This window comes from Nomascus leucogenys, chromosome 1a (assembly GCF_006542625.1).
Source record: "Nomascus leucogenys isolate Asia chromosome 1a, Asia_NLE_v1, whole genome shotgun sequence".
Classification (NCBI taxonomy): Eukaryota; Metazoa; Chordata; class Mammalia; order Primates; family Hylobatidae; genus Nomascus; species Nomascus leucogenys.
In genome coordinates, this window is record NC_044381.1 from 8,935,134 (window position 1) to 8,958,496 (window position 23,363).

The following is a 23,363-nucleotide window of genomic DNA, read 5'->3' on the forward strand; positions in this document are numbered from 1 at the left end:
TTTGGACACAAATTATTAACCTATGCTGAAATATGGCCAGCCCCAAATTTGAGCATCTTGAGTCACCCAGTCTTATATATGAACTCTCTGTGACTTATCTATCACACCCTATCCTCTCACACTGAGCTACTACCTCTCTCTGCTGAATCACTAATAGAGACATCCCTGTAGATTGGTTACATCACATTCACCCATTCCACAATGTCTGCTATGTGCATTTACTAGCAGCCAAGTATTAAATGAAATAATACAGTACATAGATAAAAACACACAGTACCTGTTGTCAGGAAATAGGCAGGTCTTCTAGGCAAGGCAGAGAAGCAAAGAGTCTATTGCAATCAATATAATAAATGTAATGGTAGAGTCATGCATAAAGCACTATGGGAGAAGAAACACCTAATTTACACAGCTGGAGGGAAGGGAGGTCAGAGAAACCTCTTCAAACAAGTCGCTCTGAACTGAGTTTTGTAAGATGAGAAGGTGTCTGCTGGAGGAAGGCAGAAAGAAAGAGCATTCTTCATAGGGGGTGATATACATAGCAATGCAGAAATGTGTGAGGCACACTGCAGTCTTAAATTCACTGGATATAAGAATAGCTCAGGATACAAGAGAGACAAGAGGAAAGCTGAAAAGGTATGCAGGGACCAGACCCTGAATAGCCATGTGTGCTGTGCTACAGGGAATGGACTTGATGCTGATCTCAGGAATATTAAGGCAAACACACGGACAAAACCTGATTAGATGTGAAGGTAACAGTTTGGAAAGAAGCTAAGAAGCTAAGTGACGATAATGGTGAAGAGGATCTTGGAGAAAAATAAATTTTGTTTGGTCATGACAAGATTGTGGTGCTTGGGAAATACCCAGATAAAGATATCTGGTGGACAGTTGAATATAATTCAGGAGCCAAAAAGATGCAAGCTGGGAACTTCTCAGTAATTAAAACCACGGAAATTGGTTATATCACTCAAGGAGAGTATGTAGAATAAGAAGAATACAAACCAAAATTCTGGAATGATCATTAAAAACATTGATAGGTACTTAGAAGGGCAAGAGAGGAAGAAGAAAGTGATGAGAAATGCTTATGGAAGCCAAAGGAGCTTTCCAGGAGAAGAAAGTGATCAACAGAACAAAAGTTACTTGACTGCAATTGACTTTCAGCTTAGCATTTTAATCTTCATCATAATTCTCTAGTAAAATACCCACTTCCTAATTTGATTGTTGACAGTTGCCTTGCCTCACCCTGATTATAATTTCAACTTTTCTATTGCTCAATAAGCGAGGCAGAATTGCCAGAGCATAAGCAGATACTAGTGGAATTGCAGCTTCCTTCTCATATGCAAGAGGCACCAACAACAAAATTACAGGGTTAGTAATTAGAGACATGGTCTTACGTGAAATGGTCACCAGTTTCATGTTTATCCTGAGAGTTGACTCAGCACTTCTTACTGCTGGTGGGGAGAAATATTCATAGCATTTTTTCAGTTACCCAGACTGCAGGTTCTTCACCTTACCATTTAACTGCCCAACAGCTGCTCACAAAATTCTGTGTCATTCACTCTGTGCCCAATCCAGGAAAGTTTAAGTGACCATGGAATGGCACACTAGCAATGTCTCAAAAGGATCAGTTCTTTTAGGAAGACTTCTACCTTGGTCTTAGAAACCTGAGGAAACTGTCCAGTTTATTCCAGAGGAATGTCAAATGTCAGGATCTAAAGTCTAAAAGAAGTACAATTATAATGAATTATTAAGTTTTCATGATTATATGGGTTGGGTTGGCATTTTGTGTGTTCATTTCACCTGGACTCACTCATGTGACTACATTCAGCCGCTGGGTTGGTTGAGATGGAGAAGGCCCAGGATAGCCTCACTCACATGTCTGGCAGTTGGTTCTGGCTGGGGCAAGGGCACCTCAGTTCTCCTCCACAGGGTCTCTCATCCCCTGTTAGAGTAGACCACCTTCCTTGCATGGCTATCTCAGGGCAGCATTCCAAGAATGTGGAGGGGAATCTGCAAAGTCTCTTGCAGCCTAGCCTGGAAAGTCACACAAAATTCCTTCCGCTGCATTTCATTTTCATAGGAAGTCACAAGGCCACCTTGGATTTTGGGGTGGGGAAATAGACTGCAGCTCTTGTTGAAAAAACTGCATGATGGGTTTTTTTTTTTCACTGCTGTGCATGTGGGTGTGGTTTCGTATTGTTTTTACATAGTTGTTATCTTACTGAAGAGGTAGTATCGCATAAAAATTGAAAGCAGGTTCTCTGAAATCAGAGTACTTGAGTTCAAATCCCAGCTCCTCCCAACTCTACAACTACTTACCTCAGTGGCTTATATATTTTATAGTATCTTTTTTATGAAGTGCTTAAAACAGTACCTGGTATATTAAAAAAGCACTCAGCATTATTGACTTTTATTTACTAGTATTTTAATGTTTTATTTTTCTTCTCCACTTTATAATATAAACATTTTCCTGTATTATTTCACAGTCTTCACATTTATAATTTAAATTTCTACCCAGGAGTAAGATGTAGCTATACCACAGTTTTCTTAACCATCTCCCCTATGTGACTTTTAGTTTATTCCTATTATTAGTTATTATATATGGAATAACATGATCATTTTTAGGTAAACAGTTTTGTGTTTGGGGAGGTGTACTTGGGCCTGTGTATATTTGTCTCTATTTTGAATATGTCCATAAGATAGATGCACAGGATTGGAATTTCTGGTGATGAATTATTTAAGGCTTCTGATACATATTGCCAAATTCCTTCCCAGAAGAGCACACTGTTTACAGCCCCACCAGCAACACGGGAGAGGACGTGCCGCACTCTGCCCTCAATTGTGGTTCATTCGATGTGGCATTATCTTCAAGCAGAGCACATGGGAAATCTGGACTACATGATTTTTTTCATCCCAGTTAAGGCAGATTAAAACTGAAAGGAAAAGCAGCCTCTAGATGCCATCCAAAAAGGCTGGGGAAAATACGTGAGGGTAGAAGCAAGCATGTCTAGTGAAAATAGAAAAATACAATATTCACATTTAAAAAGTAGTTGCCATCTGTCCTTTCAACAATAAACTAAAAGATGTACACTTAAAGTAATAGTCAACATTGTTATTTTCATTTGATGGTTAGTTTGATTTTCTTTATGGTAATGTCTAAATAATGGGAAAACAGATAGAGTTGCCAATATTAGAATTTCTGCCACAGCCAAAATGTCTAGTTAAGACCCTCTGCAAAGCAAAACAGGATAATAGGTGGATTTGACATTTACAGAGGATTTTAGCTTTCATCATTAGATGGATGACTCCAACACAATGACAACAAGTCTTTATCTTCCAATCATATTTTCATAGAACAAATTTGCTGTACTCATGAACATGAATAGACACTTGGCAGTGCAGGTTATTTTAATGGACGTATCATTTTAAGCTAAACCTTCTCCATCTGTTCTGCTCTCTAATTACCAATGAATAAAGTGCATAATTCACAATTACATCATAAATATAAGATCTACATTATATCAACTCATGTCAAAGCTTTTTAATCCACACTATTTGGCATCCGTTTTACAGTATTAATATTTGCTTCATTCTAACAAATCAGGGACAAACACAGTACTTCCTCAGTTAAGAAAATCTGAAATAATTACCTGTTTGCAAAAGAAAGAGGAATTTTCTCATTCTATTTTATTTTATAATTGTGTCTTATTGATCAGTATCACTTACCTTCCACTATCATTAGTCCTGTGGGGTTTAATCTCTCTCTGAGTTGGGCTTTCACAACTTTTATCAGAGTGGAGATGAGTTAAAAGTCACAAAATGTCAAATTTTGCACATGCTACAATAATAGTCCATTTTTAGCTCACTTTAGGAATATAAATGATACAATTGAGAATAGAAAAAATATATAAAATATGTATTTTCATTTTGAAGCTGATTGGATTGATCTGTGTATTTATTAGAAGACAAGCCATAAGAGGAGAGTAAAGAAAGAGAAAAGAAGAGGAAAATGGTGGATAGGCCAACCCATTTACTTGCCTACCCCCAAGCTTTCTCCCACCTTAGGCCATGGAGATTGAGTGATATGTGGAATTCCCTGAAAATCATGTCCTCAGCTGCCTTGCAGCTTTGCTCTGGGATCCCATTTTCTTGGCTATTTCCTTTGCTTAGCTTTGTCCAGGATGCAGTTCTTCAATTTTTATAATTACCAGTATCTGTTTGTCTTTGCCTATCTGGTTTATTCAAATTTAGAGTACTTTGAGTTCCCTTTGTGCAGTGTCATCACGGTGACACACTCACACAGAGGTTTAATGGAAGATTTGTTTCTGGTGCTGATGATATAAAACACCAACACAGAATTGGAGGGTGCTAAGTGCTTCAGATGGCAGACAGGAGAACTTCCAGTTCAAGGAAGCCAGAAGACTTCCTTTTGCTGTAGATAAAAGCAATACCACTCAAGCAAATGAGGCTAGAGAATGTTGGCTTATGTGCTGGCTTTTACACCAGAGTAAAAATTGTTAGCATTGTTTTCATTAATTGTCCTTAATTAATCACTCAGGAAAGAAGAGCATCTTAGAGATGTATTGAGTATCCTGTCAATCAGACAAGCCGCAGTTTAGTTGATTCTTCATCTGTCTTCCAATATTGCCATATATATATATATATATATATATGTTCTATACCATTTATTATCTCATTATAATTTTTTCACATGTCTGTTTCCAAATAGACTAGGGAGACCAATAGGTCAGAATTATGGGCTGAAACGAGTCTCCCACCAAAATTTATATGATAAAATCTTCTCTCCAGTACCTCAGACTATATTTGAAGATACGGCCTTTAAAACAGGAAATTAAGATTATATGAGTCATTGGGGTGGGCCTTAATCCAACGTGAGCATGTCTTCATAAGAAAAGGAGGTAAGGACATAGTCATGAACAGAGAAAAGACTATGTGGAGACGCAGAGAGAAGAGGGTGATCCTCAAGCCAAGGAAAGAGGCCTCAGAAGAAACCAATCCTGCCAACTTTCTGATCTCAGACTTCTGGCCTCCAGAACTAAGAGAAAAGACATTTTTGCTGTTTAAGCCACCCAGTCTGTGGTACTTTGTGATGGCTGCCCTAGAAGACCAATAATCTGGGATTAAATTTTATTCATGTTTCCATCTCTTTCCAGAGTATGTGTTGGATGAATAACTTAATTAAATGTTATTGATTAAAAATTAGAAGCCTCGGTCCTTTGCCTTTCTTTGCTTCAGGAAGCTTACTACTTATATACTTCCAGGGTTTATTGTAAAAGGGAAAGCAATAATACAGAGACTCAATTAGAAGACAGAGTTCTATGGGGTGGAAAAATTGCTCTGAGTGTCCAACTAAGAAAGACAAAAAAGGTGACTTGAACCAAGATAGCCAACTAGATGCAGCCATGAAGAGCTTCTCCCACTGAGAGAGACCAGACCATCAAGTAAATTGGCACATTATGAACAGATCTTTTGGAAAGAAGTCACTGAGAATGGACAGAGGGAGGGTGCAGAACCTGGACTGAAAGGGAAGGAAGCATGGGGTTGCCAAGGAAGGAGGCATGGGGTTGCCCAGAACCAGGACACATTTCTGGCCCCATGCAGCTCCTGGGGAAGGTATAAATGAAATGGGCAAAGTGGCTCACTCTCACCGTAACCCTCTGGAATCCTAGTTGCAGGAGACCCCACGACCCACATGGACATTTGAGCTGTCAGTAAGAACTTCCCAGAAAGCAGAAAGACTCAGAACTCCAGCCAGCACAAAGCCTACAGGATTTGGCATGGGAACTGCTTCAGTGGAGCACAGCCATAGGTGCCCATCCCCCAAGGATTGCCATGATCCTGTAGGAAGATTTAGCCTTTCTTGGCTGCCAGACCTGGACAGAACAGGGCCATCTTGGCCTGTGGGATGCAGCCAGTCTGATATGAGAACCCTCCTGTCTGCCAGCCCATCTCCAGTCCCTGCCTGGTTCCACCCACTTGCAGCACAAGCTCAGCTGACCAGCCAAGGTGCTTGCCAACAGCCACCATGATAGTTCTTTCACAGGCAAGCTCCATCTAACAGTTGGAGAACTTCTGGAGATGGGCCCTGACTGGCAAGCACCCACTTACAGCCCTCTCCTGCCAGTGCGCACTCATTCAGTCTCCCCTACTGTTTTGCCAGTGCGTGTGGAAACTGCCAGTCACTGCCACAGCTGCACACAACACACCTGTGGGACTTAGCAATGGTCACCTGGGGCCCTCCACCACCAACCTCCTTCCCACGGAAGTGATTTCACCAGATTCCTCATCTGAATGTTGTTGTCAGCAGATAGGGAACACCTCAGCCCCTCAAGCACAATAGGTGCTTAACCTTGAGGGGCCAGAGAAAAAAGCTGCAGGTCTAGTCCTAGCCCTTCAGGGTGAGAGCACAAAGCCTAGGAGTGCTGAGCTGAGTGTTTGGCCCCCTGAAATCATCCAGAAACAAAGCCAGTTGACTAAACCCAATATATATACCACAGTCAAATCCTCAAAGGCGTCAAAGAATACAAAAGGAAAAAGCTTCATCCAAAGATAGCAACTTCAAAGATTAAAGGAACAGTAGAGCACACAGATAAACAAACAAACAGAACAAGAACTCTAGTAACTCTAAAAGCCACAGTGTTCCCTTACCTCAAAGCAACCACACTAGCTTCCCAGCAATGGTTCTTAACCGGACTGAAATGGCAGACACAGAATTCAGAATCTGGATGGCCACAAGTATCATTAAGATCCAGGAAAATTTGAAACCCAAGGAATCTAAGGAATCCAATAAAACAATACAACAGCTGAAAGACCAAATAGCCCTTTTAAGAAAGAAACAAACTGGTTGAGAGCTGAAAAACTCATGACAGGAATTTCATAACACAATTAGAAGTATGTTAACAGCAGAACAGAATAAAATGAGGAAAGCATCTCAGAGCTCAAAGACCAGTTCTACAAATCAACTCAATTAGACATAAGTAAAGAAAAAAGAATTTTATAAAATGAACAAAACCTCTGATATATATGGGATTAGACCAAACCTACAACTCGTTGGCACCCCAGAAAGAGAAGAAGAGAGAGAAAGCAACTTGGAAAACGTAATTTGAGGATATTGTCCACAAAAATTTCCCCAACATTGCTAGAGTGTTCAAAATGCAAATTCAGGAAATCCAGAGAACCCCAGTGAAACACTGTATAAGACAGCCATCTCCAAGACATACAGTCGTGAGATTTTCCAAAGTCAGTGTGAAAGAAACAATATTAAAGTTAGCTAGAGAGAAGGGCCAGGTCATGTACAAAGGGAAACTCATCAGGCTAAGAGTGAACATTTCAGCAGAAACCTTAAAAGCCAGAAGACATCAGAGACCTACATTCAGCATCCTTAGAAAAAAGAAATTCCAACAAGAATTTCTTTTCCAGCCAAACTCAGCTTCATAACAAAGGACAAATAAAATTCTTTTCAGGCAGGCAAAGGCTAAGGGAATTCATTACCACCAGACCCGCCTTACAAGAGATCCTTAAGGGAGTGCTACACATGGAAACAAAAGAACCTTATCTGCCACCACAAAAACATATTTTTCACACTATGTACTTAAGTACATAGCCCACTGACACTATGAAGCAACTATACAATTAAGTCTATATAACAATCAGCTAACAAGATGACAAGATAAACTCCTGACATATCAATATTAACCTTTAATATAAATAAGCTAAATGCCCCATTTAAAAGACATAGAGTGGCAGGTTGGATAAAGAAGCAAGACTCCACTGATTGTTGTCTTTAAGAGGTCCATCTCACATGCAATGACACCAATAGGCTAAACTAAAGGGATAGCGATAGATCTATCATGCAAATGGAAAGCAAAAGAGAGCAGGAGGTGCTATTCTTATTTCAGATAAAACAGACTTTAAACCAACAATGATCAAAAAGGACAAAGAAGGGCATGATGTAATGATAAAGGGTTCAGTTCAACAAGAAAACTTAACTATCCTAAATATGTATATGCACACCACAATGGAGCACTAAGATTCATAAAACAAGTTCTTAGATACTTATGAAGAGAAGTAGATAACCACATAATAATAGTGAAAGACTTCAACACCCCACTCACAGTGTCAGATCATTGAGGCACTAAACTGACAAAAATATTTAGTAACTAAAAACACTTGACCAAATAGACCCAACAGACATCAACAGAACACTCCACTCCACAAAAGAATGTAATTATTCTCATCTGCACATGGCACGTAATCTAAGATCAACCATATGCTCTGCCATAAAGCAATTCTCAACAAATTTAAATATATATATGCCAACCACACTCTTGGACCACCGCACAGTAAAAATAGAAATTGTTACCAAGAAGATATCTCAAAACCGTACAATTACATGGAAATTAAACAACGTGCTTTTGAATGACTTCGGGGTAAAAAATGAAACTAAGTCAAAAATCAAGAAATTATCTGAAACAAATGACAACTAAGATACAACATACATGATCACTGGGACACAGCTAAAGAAGTGTTAAGAGGAAAGTTTATAGCCCTAAACAACTACATCAAAAAGACAGAAAGGTCTCAGATTAACAACCTAACATCACACTTATGGGAATTCAAAAGAGCAAACCAATCCCAAAGCTAGCAGGAGAAAAGAAAGAAAGAAAATCAAAGTGGAACTGAATGAAATTGAGATGTGAAAATGCATACAAAAGATCAACCAATCAACAAAACAAAGTTGATGATATGGTTTGGCTGTGTCACGACCCAAATCTCATCTTGAATTGTAGTTCCCATAATCCCCACATGTCATGGAGGGGGGACCAGGTGGAAGGTAAATGAATCATGGGGGCGGTTATCCCCATGCTGCTGTTCTTGTGAAAGAGAGTTCTCATGAGATCTGATGGTTTTATAAAGGGATTTGCCGCTTTTGCTCAGCATTTCTCTTTGCTGCCATCATGGGAAGAAGGACATGTTTGCTTCCCTTTCCACCATGGTTGTTAAGTTTCCTGAGACCTCACTGCTCAGTGTAACTGTGAGTCAATTAAATCTCTTTCCTTTATAAATTGCCCAGTCTCAAGTATGTCTTTATTAGATGCATGAGAATGAACTGATACAGTTGGTTGCTAAAGCAATCAATAGGACTGTTAGACTACTAGCTAGACCAATAAAGAAAAAGGAGAGAAGATCCAAATCAACACAGTCAGAAATTACAAAGGAGACATTACCACAAACCCTACAGAAATGCACCAAAAAAAAAAAAAACCCTCAGAGAGTGTTATGAATACCTCAATGCACACAAACTAGAAAACCCAGAAGAAATGAATAAATTCCTGGAAATGTACAATCTGCCAAGGTTGAACCAGGGAGAAATTTAATACCTGAATAGACCAATAATGATTTCCAAAATAGAATAGAATGCTAGAAGCATTAAGAACTGAAAAAAGACAAGGATACCCACTCTCACCACTCCTATTTAACATAGTACTGGAAGTCCTAACCAGAGCAATCAGGCAGGAAAAATAATAAAATGCTCCAAATAGGAAAAGAAGAAGTCAAACTATCTCTCTTTGTTAGTAATATAATCCTATACATAGAAAACCCCAAAGACCCTACCAAAAGGCTCCTAGAACTGATATATGACGTCAGTAAAGTTTCAGGATACAAAATCAATGTACAAAACTCAGTAGCATTTCTATACACCAACAACGTTCTAGCTGTGAATCAAATCAAGAACACAATCCTATTTTCAATAACCACAAAAAAATGAAGTAATTAGGAATATAGCTAAACAAGCAGGTCTGTACAAAGATCTCTACAAGGAGAACTAAAAAACTGCTGAAATAAATCAGAGATATTACAAATAAATTAAAATACATTCCATGCTTATGGATGGAAGAACCAATATTGTTAAAATGGCCATACTGCCCAAAGCAATCTACAGATTAACCACTATTCTTATCAAACCACCAATGTCATTTTTCACAGAATTATAAATATTCTAAAATTCATATGGAACCAAAAACTAGCCTGAATAGCCAAAGTCATCCTAAGCAAAAAGAACAAAGCTGGAGGCATCACACTATCTGACTTCAAACTATACTACAAGGCTACAGTAACCAAAGCAGCATGGCGTTGTTATAAAAAACAGTTCCATAGACTAATGAAGCAGATTAGAGAACCCAGAATTAAAGCCACATACTTACAACCATCAGATCTTCAATGATGTTAACAATGACAAACAATGGGAAAAGGATTCCCTATTTAATAAATAGTGCTGGGGTAACAGGAAAGCCATATGTAGAAGATTGAAATTTGACCCCAACATTTTACTATATGCAAAAATTAACTCAAAATAGATTAAGGATTTAAATAGTAGAACTCAAACAATAAGAATCCTGGAAAGAAAATGTAGAAAACACTGTTGTAGACACTGGCCTTGGGAAAAAGTTTATCACTAAATCCTAAAAAGAATTGCCACAAAAATAAAACTTGACAAGTGGAACCTAATTAAACTAGCTACTGCACAGCAAAAGACACTATCAACAGAATCAACACACAACCTATAGAATGGAAGAGAATATTTCCAAGCTATGCATCTGACAAAGGTCTAACATTCAGAATTTATAAGGAACTTAATAAGCAAAAAACAACCCCATTTTTAAAAATGAGCCAATGACATGAAGAGATACTTTTTCAAAGACGACATACATGCAGCCAACAAGCATTTGAAAAGATTCTCAGCATCACTAATCGTTAGAGAAATGCAAAACAAAACCACAATAAGGCACCATCTCACACCAGTCAGAATGGCTATTATTAGTCAAAAAAATAACAGATTTTGGTGAGGCTTTGGAAAGGGAACACTTATACGCTTCTGGTGGAAATACAAGTTAGTTCAGCCACTGTGGAAAGCAGTTTGGAGATTTCTCAAATAACTTAAAACAGAGCTACCATTCAACCCAGCAATCCCATTACTGGGTACATGCTCAAAGGAATACAAATCATTCTACCATAAAGACATATACATGCAAATGCTCATCATAGCACTTTTCACGATAGCAAAGGTTTGGAATCAACCTAGATGCCCATCAGTGGTGGACTGGATAAAGGTGGTGCATATATACCATGGAATACTACGCAGCCACAAAAAAAGAATGAGATCCTGTCCTTTTCAGCAACACGGATGCAGCTGTAGGCCATTATCCTAAGCAAATTAACACAGGAGCAGAAAACCAAATACCACATGTTCTTACTTATAAGTGGGTGCTAAACAATGAACACACATGGAGACAAAGAGGAGAACAATAGACACCAAGACTTAATTGATGGTGCAGGGTGGGAGGAGAAGGAGGATTGAAAAACTACGTATTGGGTGTATGCTCACTACTTGAGCGACAAAATCATGTGTACACCAAACCCCAGTGACACACAGTTTACCTATGTAACAAGCCTGCACATGTACCCCCAAACCTAAAATAAAAGTTAGAAAAAGAAAAAAGGGAACTATGCGGGAAAAAAAACAGAAAAGACTACTTGGCAATGTGATCCTGCCATCCAGGCAAAAACGGAATTGTGCTGTATACATTATTTCATCACTTGCTCTGTCACTTGCCCCTATGTCCTTTGCCGTGGTCAACAGCATTTCCCATTCCAGTCTCCTCTATTGGAGCATGTTTAGCATCTTCACCCACTTCCTGTGAGGAAGATATTTGTCTATCAGTGATAAACAAGATGTATCATATGAAATTAGGTGCAATCAATGCTTGTTTGTTGACTTTTAATTTGGAGAAAGGATAGGCGGGCAGGCTCCCCAAAAAGAAAGATAGTCATGGCTTATTTTGGAGGTCAGTTAAGATAAAACATTCATTGTATCTACCCTTCCTTCCCAGTTATCTGGGACCTTCCTCGTCATGCTTTTGCTGCTATTATTTTAAGCACTGGCCCAAGCAAAGAAAATGGAAGTAGGAATGGTTTCCTGGAACATCAGCTGATAGGAAAAATTATTTTAAAAAAATCAGTATCAATGCTGTAGGTAAATTATTAGTATTTAAGAAAGAATGAGAACTGAGTCAACTGTCAGCATTTCTTTATGAAGTATTATGCTTTACAAGGTAAAGAAATTTTTTTTCTGATATTTGTTATATCAAATTCAGTTCAGTTAATTCCTATAATGTCTGTTCTGAATGCTTGAAGTGTTTTATTCTATTTTCTAGAAAAAGTTTTGGAAAAACAAAAAGCCTGTAATCTTTTGCATGCATTTTGCATTTAACACAATGCTTGGAAAAGCTGTAATTAGAGATTAGGTTTCCTAAGTCTCTTTTTGGGTCCAGACCGCATTCCTGAGCAACTCATTACAGAGTGACTTCAGATTTTCTTCTCCCATGCCGTGAAAGAAGTTTTCAGAACTAACTTTCTGAATCTCAGTTGTAGATATCAAATGTGCTGTCAACAATAATTGGGGATGTGACTGAAAGAAGTTACATTTTAAGAAGTTTCTGTTTACATATTTTATATGGATTGCAAAATGCCCTCTTATCCTCTATGGTTATAAAATGTTCACTCTTACCTTCCATAATTACTGCAACACTATTTGATTTACAGGTTATACCAGAAATGACAATCTTGTTTCCAGTTACCCTAAAAAAAAACAGAATTTTTTAGCAAATACTATCCCAAATATGTTTGCCTGCCTATGGAAGGATTAATCCAACATTGTATTTAAAATTTTTGTTATAAGCAACAGATTTGAATCCTGGCTTGGAAACTTGCTAAATATTCACTCTCTGTGGAAATTCAGTTTAGACTGCTTCAGCTGCCCTTCCCACTTCCGCAACATGGCCACAACCAAATTTCCCCTATTACCTAACGTATTCCCAGCCTTTCTGTTTAAACAGAGCTACTTGCCATTCTTTAAGTGCATTCCAGTTTGATTTGCTTGTCTTTGCTCAAACTACGTCCTCTGAACATCTGCATCCTTTACTCCCTGCCTATGCTAGTGAAATCCGTCTCTTAGAATCCACCCATCCTTCCAAGCCCTGTTCAGATATTGTCTGTACTCTATGGAGTTATCACCTAACTCCCTATGGACATAATCTCTCACTTCACTTGTTCTTCAGTGCTGTTTATAATGCAATAATTCTTTCATCCCCTCTATTATTTAGTAAGTCCCTTGACTATAGAGACAATACTATAACCATTTAAAATCTTTTGCAGCCCCCCAGCACAGGGCCTGGCACATAATATAGGTGCTAGAAAAATCTTTACTGAATAGACTGAGCTTCTTGAAGGGGAGCGTCACATTTTGGAGTTCTTTTGCAGCCTCAGCATCTTGCATCTTGTTTTAACCCAAACTTGGTGCTTAGGTAATATTGGTTGAATGAATTGAAACACAGAGCACTGATGTAGATATTCTACTTGCTCTTTTTTACATATACCAGAAGAACATATCTGCAGATCTGTTAAAAATTGTGCGGTCTCTTTAAGAAGAATCCTCATCTTCCCAGAAGGTTAGCAGTGTCACTCAGCACAGAACACAGAGTGATCGTATCAATATTAATAAGCTCAGTGAAGTGCCACTGGCTTCAGTGCAATTTTGACACTCTGCAACCTGACTAATAAAATAAAAACTAATTCTAAAAATAATTTACCTCCTGGAGACCTTAAAATGGATTCTACTAATGAAGGGAAAAAACTAGCATGGAACTTTCCTTTGTGATAGGTGAATCAAACGTTAGGCCATAAATCTAAAATGACATATTCTAAACTGCCAATATCTTTTTTGAAAAACATTTTGCACACTTTTCATCCAGGTTTACAATTTGAGCCATTTTAGCAGCCAAATATTGATGAAAGCATGAAGGTGGGGAAATAGGGAACATTAAATGAATTAGGCTTTGTTTTTATTTAGTCCATTTTGGATTCGTTCATAATTTTAACTTCAAGTTATCTTCCATTAGCAGATTGCAGTATGGAAAATTAGAGAATGGCATGTGTATAACAAAAACACGAGATTATTAACACACAGATGCATTTTTTTATTCACAAATTCCTTTACATTAGAATAAAATCAGAATAACAACTGCTGAATGAACAGATTGTGAGAGAAAGGAAGATACCATTCTTTGGTCTTGTTGGCTGGCAACTGGGCCGGAAAGCATCTCAGAGGCCCTGTACTGCTTTCAATTCCTCTATTGTTTGAAGGTTGGCCCTGAGGATATTTTTGTGGTGGTTTGTATGTGTGTGCATGTGCGTGTGTGGGCACAGGTGTTGGTGTGTGCATATGTATCTGTATGTATGTGTGTGAAAGAGACTTATAGACATGCACAAAGAGAAGGATACCATTGGAGCTTTCAAATTCATACCAATCAGTTAAGCAATCCTAGATTCACTCTTTAGTAAATAAAAAGGCATAACTAGAAATAGTGAAGATGGAAACACTATAATAACCCTGCATATTTTCATCATTTATCTTCCTGAAGGTATGGTGTTAGACCAGATACTTTAAAATATTTTCTTTCTGTTCTATTTTCTGAATTGAAATTATTCCTTAGCTCCCATACCTTATGATTCTTTCATCTCATGAAGTAAGTCCCATATCATGCTCTAAAAATACACCTTCTCAATGGAATTATAGAATATTGTCTCTGGAAAGCAGTTTGAACATAATAGCACTCCCGTTACCTGTTTTCCTAGCTTTTATACTGAGGAGGGCTAAAATCCAGAGGGGTAAAATTCTCAAGGCCCCAGAATGTTAGTGAAACTCTGGCAATAAGAACATAAATCCCTATCTGCCCAGCTTATTGTTTTCTGTTTTGCTTTGCTTTATTTATTTATTTATTTGTGTATTTATTTATTTATTTATGTACCACTCTGGCTCTAAGTGAATTCGTTCTAGTATACAAGAATATATTCGTTATTGCAATCAAAGGAAGAAGACTAAGTAAAAATATGAGCGTGCCTTGTATTTCTGGAAGACTTTCAAGATCTTGGTTCAATTATTTCATTTATTTAGTAAACATGTATTGAGGACCATTTGCTAGGTACTAGGGATAGAGGAGTGGATAAACCAGACTCCACTTTCCCCGTGTAGAGTTCATTAACAAATATTATAATTGTTTACATAAACATATATGTAATGAATATAATCTGACCTCATAGTAAGTGAAAGGCTATGGAACATTTTTGCATGCTAGAAGGTTTTAAATCGTCTCTGCTGTCCACATCTGACTCTTGAATGTGTGTGCTGTGTCCTGGGGTAGGACTCTTAGATAAGGAAAACCACCATTCTCGCCTCCAACAAACACCAGCCCATTAGCATTAAGAAGGCTGGTACATATCATATATGTGCTTCTTCCTCGCTGTTGTACTTCTTCATTATGTCCTTTGTCTCTTTCACTATAATTGAATCCATTTCCCCACACTCCTTGCAGCTTTGTGCTGATCTGATGTCAATGCATGTAGACTGCTTTCAGCTCCTGGTTGAGGAGTTCACTAATGGAGGCGCTAATACCTGGACAGACTTTGCTTTTCAGAGCCATGAAAAGACTGCCTTCAAGTCCATGATTAATTTCCTCTGCAATGAAACCTGTTAGACTCAGTGAGTGCCCCTGCTGCTAAATTAAGTTCTGACCCTTCTATGTCCTTGCTGATGACTTTTGGAAAGTTTCAGATTTCTTCAATGAAATCAATAGCTTGAGAATGAAATCACATCACCATGGGCCACCTTTGAAAACTCTATTGAGGGCAGTGCACAGCTTGGACAATCCAGCCCCTGATGACTATGCCATTTGAAACCTCAGTGCTGAGCCGGCCTTGGCAGCATTCTGCCTGAGTTCTTTATTGAATATGCTTCTCCTTTGATCTGCTTCTAATTTACCCTGTTCTTTGTGCTGCCTCCTGCTCTACTGGGGATCGATGGATGTTTACTGTGCCACTGGTTGTATCACTAATTGCTTGAGTATGAGCCTCTTGAATGCGGTTGGTTTATTTCTTCTCTACAAAATGCCTTTTGCTTTCATATATTAATTTCTCCAGAGCCCTCAGAACTGAGTGGAGGAGCTTAAAAACAGTTGGATACCTGGGGAAATTTGAGCTACAGTCAGGACAAATATTGGTGATTGGGTTCCCCACTGAAGGCTTCTGAGAGAGGCAGCTGAGCCATCCCTAGGAAAAAGAAGGAGGGTTTGGTCTAATTCTCCTGCAGACTATGAAATTTGACTCACTTTGATGTTCCTCTGCTAGACATGCAGAAAATCATGGTCTCTTCTTGTTGTCCTTTCCTTACCAATGGCTTCTAATCACATTTGTCCCAGATTATTTCCAGAACTCTTGAAAGCTTCCTGAAACAGGTGTTTGTTTTGTAGCCCTTGTGCTATTCCTGTGTACCCAGTGATCATCTATAATAATGGATGTCAGTTCATTTATGAATTAATCACATCAGATTGAGGAATATGCTTAGATAAAATCGGATGGCTTCCACATTTCCCTGATGAAATATTCATGACATGATGGTTTTACCTTTATAAATCATGGTTACTCTATTGATTTTTTTTTCTTTCACATTTTCCAAATGAGCTCATAAATTTTTTGAAATGTGGATCTGAGAAAACAATATGAATGAATAGATGAATGTACTTTTCAATTACATGCATTTCTGGTTTTATTGCTGCCTTCAGCTTATATTAGAAGAATGAGATACCACATAGCAACGGCATCTTCCAAACCTAGTAAATGTAGAGGCTGATTTCTTAATATAAAAATTATAAATCATGATGGTTTAATTTAAACTGAAAGATTAATTTAAATTGAAAAAAATTGGTTACTTGGGTCTTGACAATAAAAAGTATTACTTATAAATATGTATGAATTTTTTATTTATTTTATTTTTTGTGTGTGAGACGGAGTCTCGCTCTGTTGCCAGGCTGGAGTGCAGTGGGGCAATCTCAGCTCACCAGAACCTCCGCCTCCCAGGTTCAAGCATTTCTCCTGCCTCAGCCTCCCAAGTAGTTGGGACTACAGGTGCGCACCACCACAGCCAGATAATTTTTGTATGTTCAGTAGAGGTGGGGTTTCACCATGTTGGCCAGAATTGTCTCAATCTCTAGACCTCATGATCTGCCTGCCTCAGCATCCCAAAATGCTGGGATTACGGGCATGAGTCACCGTGCCCGGCCCATATGCATTCTTAATTATTGGCATGCATGTTTATTTGAATTTCTTTTTAATCCTTGGAAGTGACATATGTGAAATGAGTGGGGAAGGAAAATGTTTCAGCTATATGTTGCTGCATAACAAGCCACTCAAAAACTTAATGGCTAAAGCCACAAAAATTTACTATTGATTTTGTGAGTTGAATAGGTTCAGCCACGTGGTTCTTCTGCTCAACATGGGATCACCTACAGTGACTTACTAGTATTCATTCACAGGTATGGTCCTTGGTGCTTCTGCGTCTGGTCTGTCCATGTGGGACCAACTACTTACAGCAAGGTGATCTCTTACATAGTGGCCTGGACCTTTACATGGTGCCTGGCTTCCAGGAAAAAGGAAGCATGGTCTGTCAGTCTTCATAAGGTCTGGCCTCAGGAGTCCCAAATATTACTTTCGCCACAGTCTTTCAACCACACAAGTCAGCTTTCCCATCTAGATTCAAGAGGCAGGGGAAATATTACTCTTCATATATACAGTAAAATGCGTGAACATAAAAGGAAAAATTGTAAGCTATAAAAATGCTTTGCCAGAAAACTGTCTTCTTCCAAGAAGAGAGGACCTTGAAACGTGATTGAAGTGAAATTGAGGTGTGCAGTGACCAAAGCACATTGATATCTATGTGTTTTCCCCTACAGTTGCCCAAAACCCTTGTTTGTTCCTTTTCCCCATCACATCCCCATCAATAATCATCGTAGGAACTTGTTCTTACTAGAGTGTAAATGACTGATAAGAATGAGTATGTTCTTTCCAGCATCATTTGCATTTTAACAAAAAAACCAATACTTATAATATGAATGCATTTCTTTTGTGTTTGGGTATCATTAAGCAAGTTGCAGAAGTAAACTTGTGTGTTGGGGTTTACAACTTCTAGAAGATGAATCCAGTATATTTCTAGGTCATTTTGCTATGTCTTACCACCACTGTTCTTTGTTAAGTTCTCAGAGAATGCAAAGTAATGGCATTGACATAAGAAAAATATAATTAGAAAAGCAATCTTTCAGGGGGAAAAAAAGATAATTCCATCCAAAATGAAGAACTGTACCATGTAGAGAATTTGGGCACTATCCATTGTTTTAGAAGATTCAAGCCATGGCTCCTCATCATTAGCCCTGATATTGGAAGAAAGTAATTTTAATTTTTTTTGACCTCCAAAGTAACTGAACTCTGCACTACCAAATAATGCTGTTTGGAGTTTTCAGGACTTAATAACATAGTGCTTTGAAATAAATTACAAAGAAGGAGTTGCATATATTATTCCACATATTACTTATTTTTGTTTGTAGATGACATTCTTTGATATTTTGGATGAGGAAAGGAATAGAAAAACTCAGGCATCATGAATAAATCAGCAGTGAGAGATGACTGAATTGTGTGCTGTCATCTCTGTCTTTCTGGCCTTGATAAGCACAGTGTGTGGCTGCTATTACCTTGTCATGGAACCAGCTAAACTAAGCACCAGTGAGTGGCAAAAGTAGAAGAATGAGATGATGGGATGATGGTGCACCCACAGTAGCCATACTGACCCTGGTTGGCAAATCAGAAAGCCCCAGACATGAATTTTGGTTCTGGAAAAATGTGCATGGATCTGAGGGAAGACTGGAAGGATCACTGACATAACAAAAGCACCAGCAGTAGTAAATATGTTGTTATTCTTGCAAGAATTTGTGATTTTTTTTCTTCTTCCCTGAAAGTAAATCTATGCCAGGCATTGTGTTAGGCAATTCACATAGATTACTTCACCTAATCTTCATGACAACTCGATGAGGTAAATATTATTGCAATACTTATATTATAAACAATGACTCTAAAATAAGCCTGAATAAGCAAAATAATTTGCCCAAGGTACACGAATAAGAAGTAGCAAAGGTGGGATTTGACTTGAGCCTAACAAATCAAATTTCAAAACCACAAATCATTTTTAGGTATAATTTATATGCAGTAAAAGTCATCCTTTTGGTGCACAGTTCTGAGCTTTAACACACATATACAATCATGTAACCACCACCACGCGGAAGATATAGAACAATTTCATCACCTCCCCAAATTCCCTCATGCTGCTTTGCTTGGTTGTCAACCTCTCTCTCCATCATCAGACTTAGAAATCACTGACCTGTCCCCTTTCTTTATAATTTCACTTTTCCAAAATTTCACATAAATGGAATCAACAGCATTTGGCCTTTTGAGACTGGCTCCTTTCACTTAACATTATTCACAGAGATTCATCGATGTTATTGTAGGAATCGGTAGTTTGTGTCTTTTTATTACCAAGTACTACTTTATTCTATGGATGTACCATATCATGTTTATCCATTCATACATAGGAGGACATTTGGGTTGTTTCCAGTGTTTTTGATCCCAATATTTTAACCCTAATAAAATCCTGCCATCAGCCAGAAATTTTTTTTCTAATTAACATAGCCAGTGTTCCCAATTATATCTTGGTTTTAGGGTTCTCTTTTGGGTTCCCTGAGATCTTTTAACTAGAGCTAGAAAGAAGCACCAAATCTTCTGTGGCTCAAGCATAGTTCCATAGAGTCAGGTTTTCTCTCATGAGACAATGCCATTAGATTTCTTTTTTTTTTCTTTTTTGAGATGGAGTCTCGCTCTGTCACCCAGGCTGGAGTGCAGTGGCCCAATCTCGGCTCACTGCAAGCTCCGCCACCCGGGTTCATGCCCTTCGCCTGCCTCAGCCTCCTGAGTAGCTGGGACTACAGGGACCCGCCACTACGCCCGGCTAATTTTTTGTATTTTTAGTAGAGATGGGGTTTCACCATGTTAGCCAGGATGGTCTCGATCTCCTGACCTCGTGATCCGCCCACCTCAGCCTCCCAAAGTGCTGGGATTACAGGCATGAGCCACCGCGCCTGGCCTAAATTTTTATTATAACAATCATTTGGTACCCATCACCTAGCAAGTGCTTAAAAGCATGTGGAATGAATGAATAAAATAATGAATATCATATTTATTATCCAAATTAATCTTCTAGCACAGGAGGTAGAGAGGAAAGCATTAAAATCAGGATTTGTAATTCAGTCTTGGACAGAAACTTACAGAGCTTAATAAATCGTACATGGTGTACTGAGAAACATTATTATCAAATTCTAGAAGTCCACAGTTAATTTTCTTACACTGTGCCAACACCATTATTTGAAAAGTAAAAAAAGAAAATGTGATGATTGTTGATCTGATTTCACAACTTCAGATAACTACCTTGCCTGCACGTTTTCTCAGTTTTAAATTTTTTCTGATGTAACTAACTGGTAATTTAATTGAATTGACCAAATTAGCCATTGCTTTTTAGAATAACTGATGTTTTTCTAAAAATTTGTTTTCTTATGGTAACAAAGCTTCAGGATAGTCCTATTCAAACAAATTCAATTCAGGTTAAAAAAATCCTCTTGCTTTTAATAAGGTAATTTTCTAACTTAATTCAATCCATTGCAATAGTTATCATAATGCTTTTGATTAAATTCAACTGTATGGTGTAGTGTTCTTTGCTATACAAAGTTCTCAGAGTCAGAAAGAAATGATTCCATTCTGTGTTCTGTCACTTATCAGTGGTGTGACTTTTGATTAGTTGTAAAACCTCTCTGAGCTTTGTTTCTTTATCAGTCAGATGAAGATAATAACTTCTGTGCTTTCTGTTTTCGGATATTGTGAGGGTTAAAGGAGATCATGTATATGAACACCCTTTGCATTCTGTGCGACGAGTGTGTTACTGATGTCCAGGGCCACCCAGGTAGAGGTGGTACAATTTTCCTTGCATACAAACTCTTCCCGACCACGAAGTCCACCCGCAAGCTATTATTCAGGGATTATAAGTGTACCAGGCTGTTTAAAATGAGCAAAGTGTTCTCAAAACTCAGTTGACACAGAGCTTAATAAAGTCTTGGACATGGAGGAGCTTTTTCCTCATGACCTGGAAGAAGGCCCTCACCTCAGTGACCACACAAAGGGCTGCACAGGTGATGAGTGAGACTCTCTGGATGGTGATAAGTTCTGCAGACATTAGAGGGGCTTACATTTTTGGGCTCAGTTTCCAGTCAGTTTTCTGCACAGGCCACACTGGGGGCTGAAACGGGTAGACCTGACTTCTCACCAAGTATCTCACCCTTACCCCTATCAGGCCAGATGCCACTGAAGCTCACGCTCCATCCCCCTTATTTGCCAGCCCAGGTTACCCAGCTTTAGTCCCTAAATCCAAGGGTGGGTGGTCTGTGTGTCTTTCCATAATTAGACCTTCACTTTCATTTTAAAAAATATGTTTTGAAACAACCTGGATGATATGATTTGGCTCTGTGTCCCCACCCAAATCTTATCTTGAATTGTAGTTCCTATAATCCCCATATGTCATGGGAGGGACCTGGTAGGAGGTAACCAAATCATGGGGGCAGTTACCCTTTTGTTGTTCTTGTGATAGTGAGTGAGTTCTCGCAAGATCTGATGGTTTTATAAGGGGCTTTTCCCTCCTTTGCTGAGCACTTCTTGCTGCCACCATGTGAAGAAGGATGTGTTTGCTTCCCCTTCTGCCTTGATTGTAAGTTTCCTGAGGCCTCCCCAAACCTGAGGAGCTGCGAGTCAATTAAACCTCTTTCCTTTATAAATTACCCAGTCTCAGGTATTTAATGATGTCTTTATTAGCAGTGTGAGAACTGACTAATACATTGGATATCCCTAACTGATGAGGAAAAAAGTCCTATAAAATGTCATAGAAAGAAAGAGAAGCATAAAGCTGCAGATGTCAAGACTTTATCCTTTCGGAAGTGTAAAGTTCTAGACTAATAAAAATACATCTTACTGAATATGTCTTCTCCATCTTTGAAAGCTGGGTTCCTGAAAACTCTCATGATAGGCCGGGCACGGTGGCTCACGCTTGTAATCCCAGCACTTTGGGAGGCCGAGGCAGGCGGATCACGAGGTCAGGAGATCGAGACCATGGTGAAACCCCGTCTCTACTAAAAACACACAAAAAATTAGCCGGGCGTGGTGGCGGGCGCCTGTAGTCCCAGCTACTCGGAAAGGCTGAGACAGGAGAATGGCGTGAACCCGGGAGGCAGAGCTTGCAGTGAGCCGAGATCGCGCCACTGCACTCCAGCCTGGGCGACAGAGCGAGACTCCCTCTCAAAAAAAAAAACAAAAAACAAAAAACAAAACAAAACAAAAAAAAACTCTCATGATAGGGGAATTACAGGTGACAAATTAGAGAACTTTTGAGAAAAATAAGGCAAAGGGGACTGAGCTGAGGTGGTAGGCGAAGCCATGGAAGCCTTTGAAAATATTTTAACCTTGATTAAACCATACATATAAAATAAAGAATCATGTAGTGATATTTTACACATCTAAAATTAATAAAATTGAGACTCCAACTATTTTCCTACTTTGATTTTTGTTCACATGTAACTTTACAGGATGTTCCCTCCACAACAGGTTTTAGGAGATGCTTATAAATTTGTGTTGCTTGGTTGCAGATAATATGCATCCTGTGGCATACGGTAGGTATTGATTCATTCAACTCCGTTCTCATCCTCTTGTGTTATGCCTTATATTGCACGGCTGCTTTATAGCTTGGATTTTGCAAGTATTTGGTTCCTACCAGCCAGATGCATTTATTTAAGAACTGGCAGGCAAAAGTGAGATGGGAGACTTTTGCTAGTGGGCCTAGCCATGGAAGCAGTTGGCTTTTCAGCAACAGCAGAAGCAGGGGCCTAGTAACCAGTCTACTATTTTGTGGGTATTGAGAGTTTAGAGGAATATTCATTTTGTTGAGATGGCTTGTGGCTGCGGTGGTGTCTTTCTAGTGCCAGTTGTTTTAGCAGCTGCAGCTTTTTGACCCTCATATGGTGGTAGAAGGCATGTTGTCCAGAGTCCAGAATTAAGCCAGTGGCTTCCTAGTCATCCCTCACCTTCCTTATTGTGGCTGAAGCAGCCACTTCTTTGTGGGTCAGTTCTGCAGTGTTGCTTTTAGATTTACTCTTGGAAGTTCTGCCTAGAGCTTACTCCTCCAGATCTTCCACATTGTTTAAAGCAACTAATTCCGTGAATTAAACCTTATCTGGAATTGAACTCTGATATACACATATACTAAAATATATTGGTGTCATTTTTCTCCAGTTTTGATACCTTTCTAATTTATGATT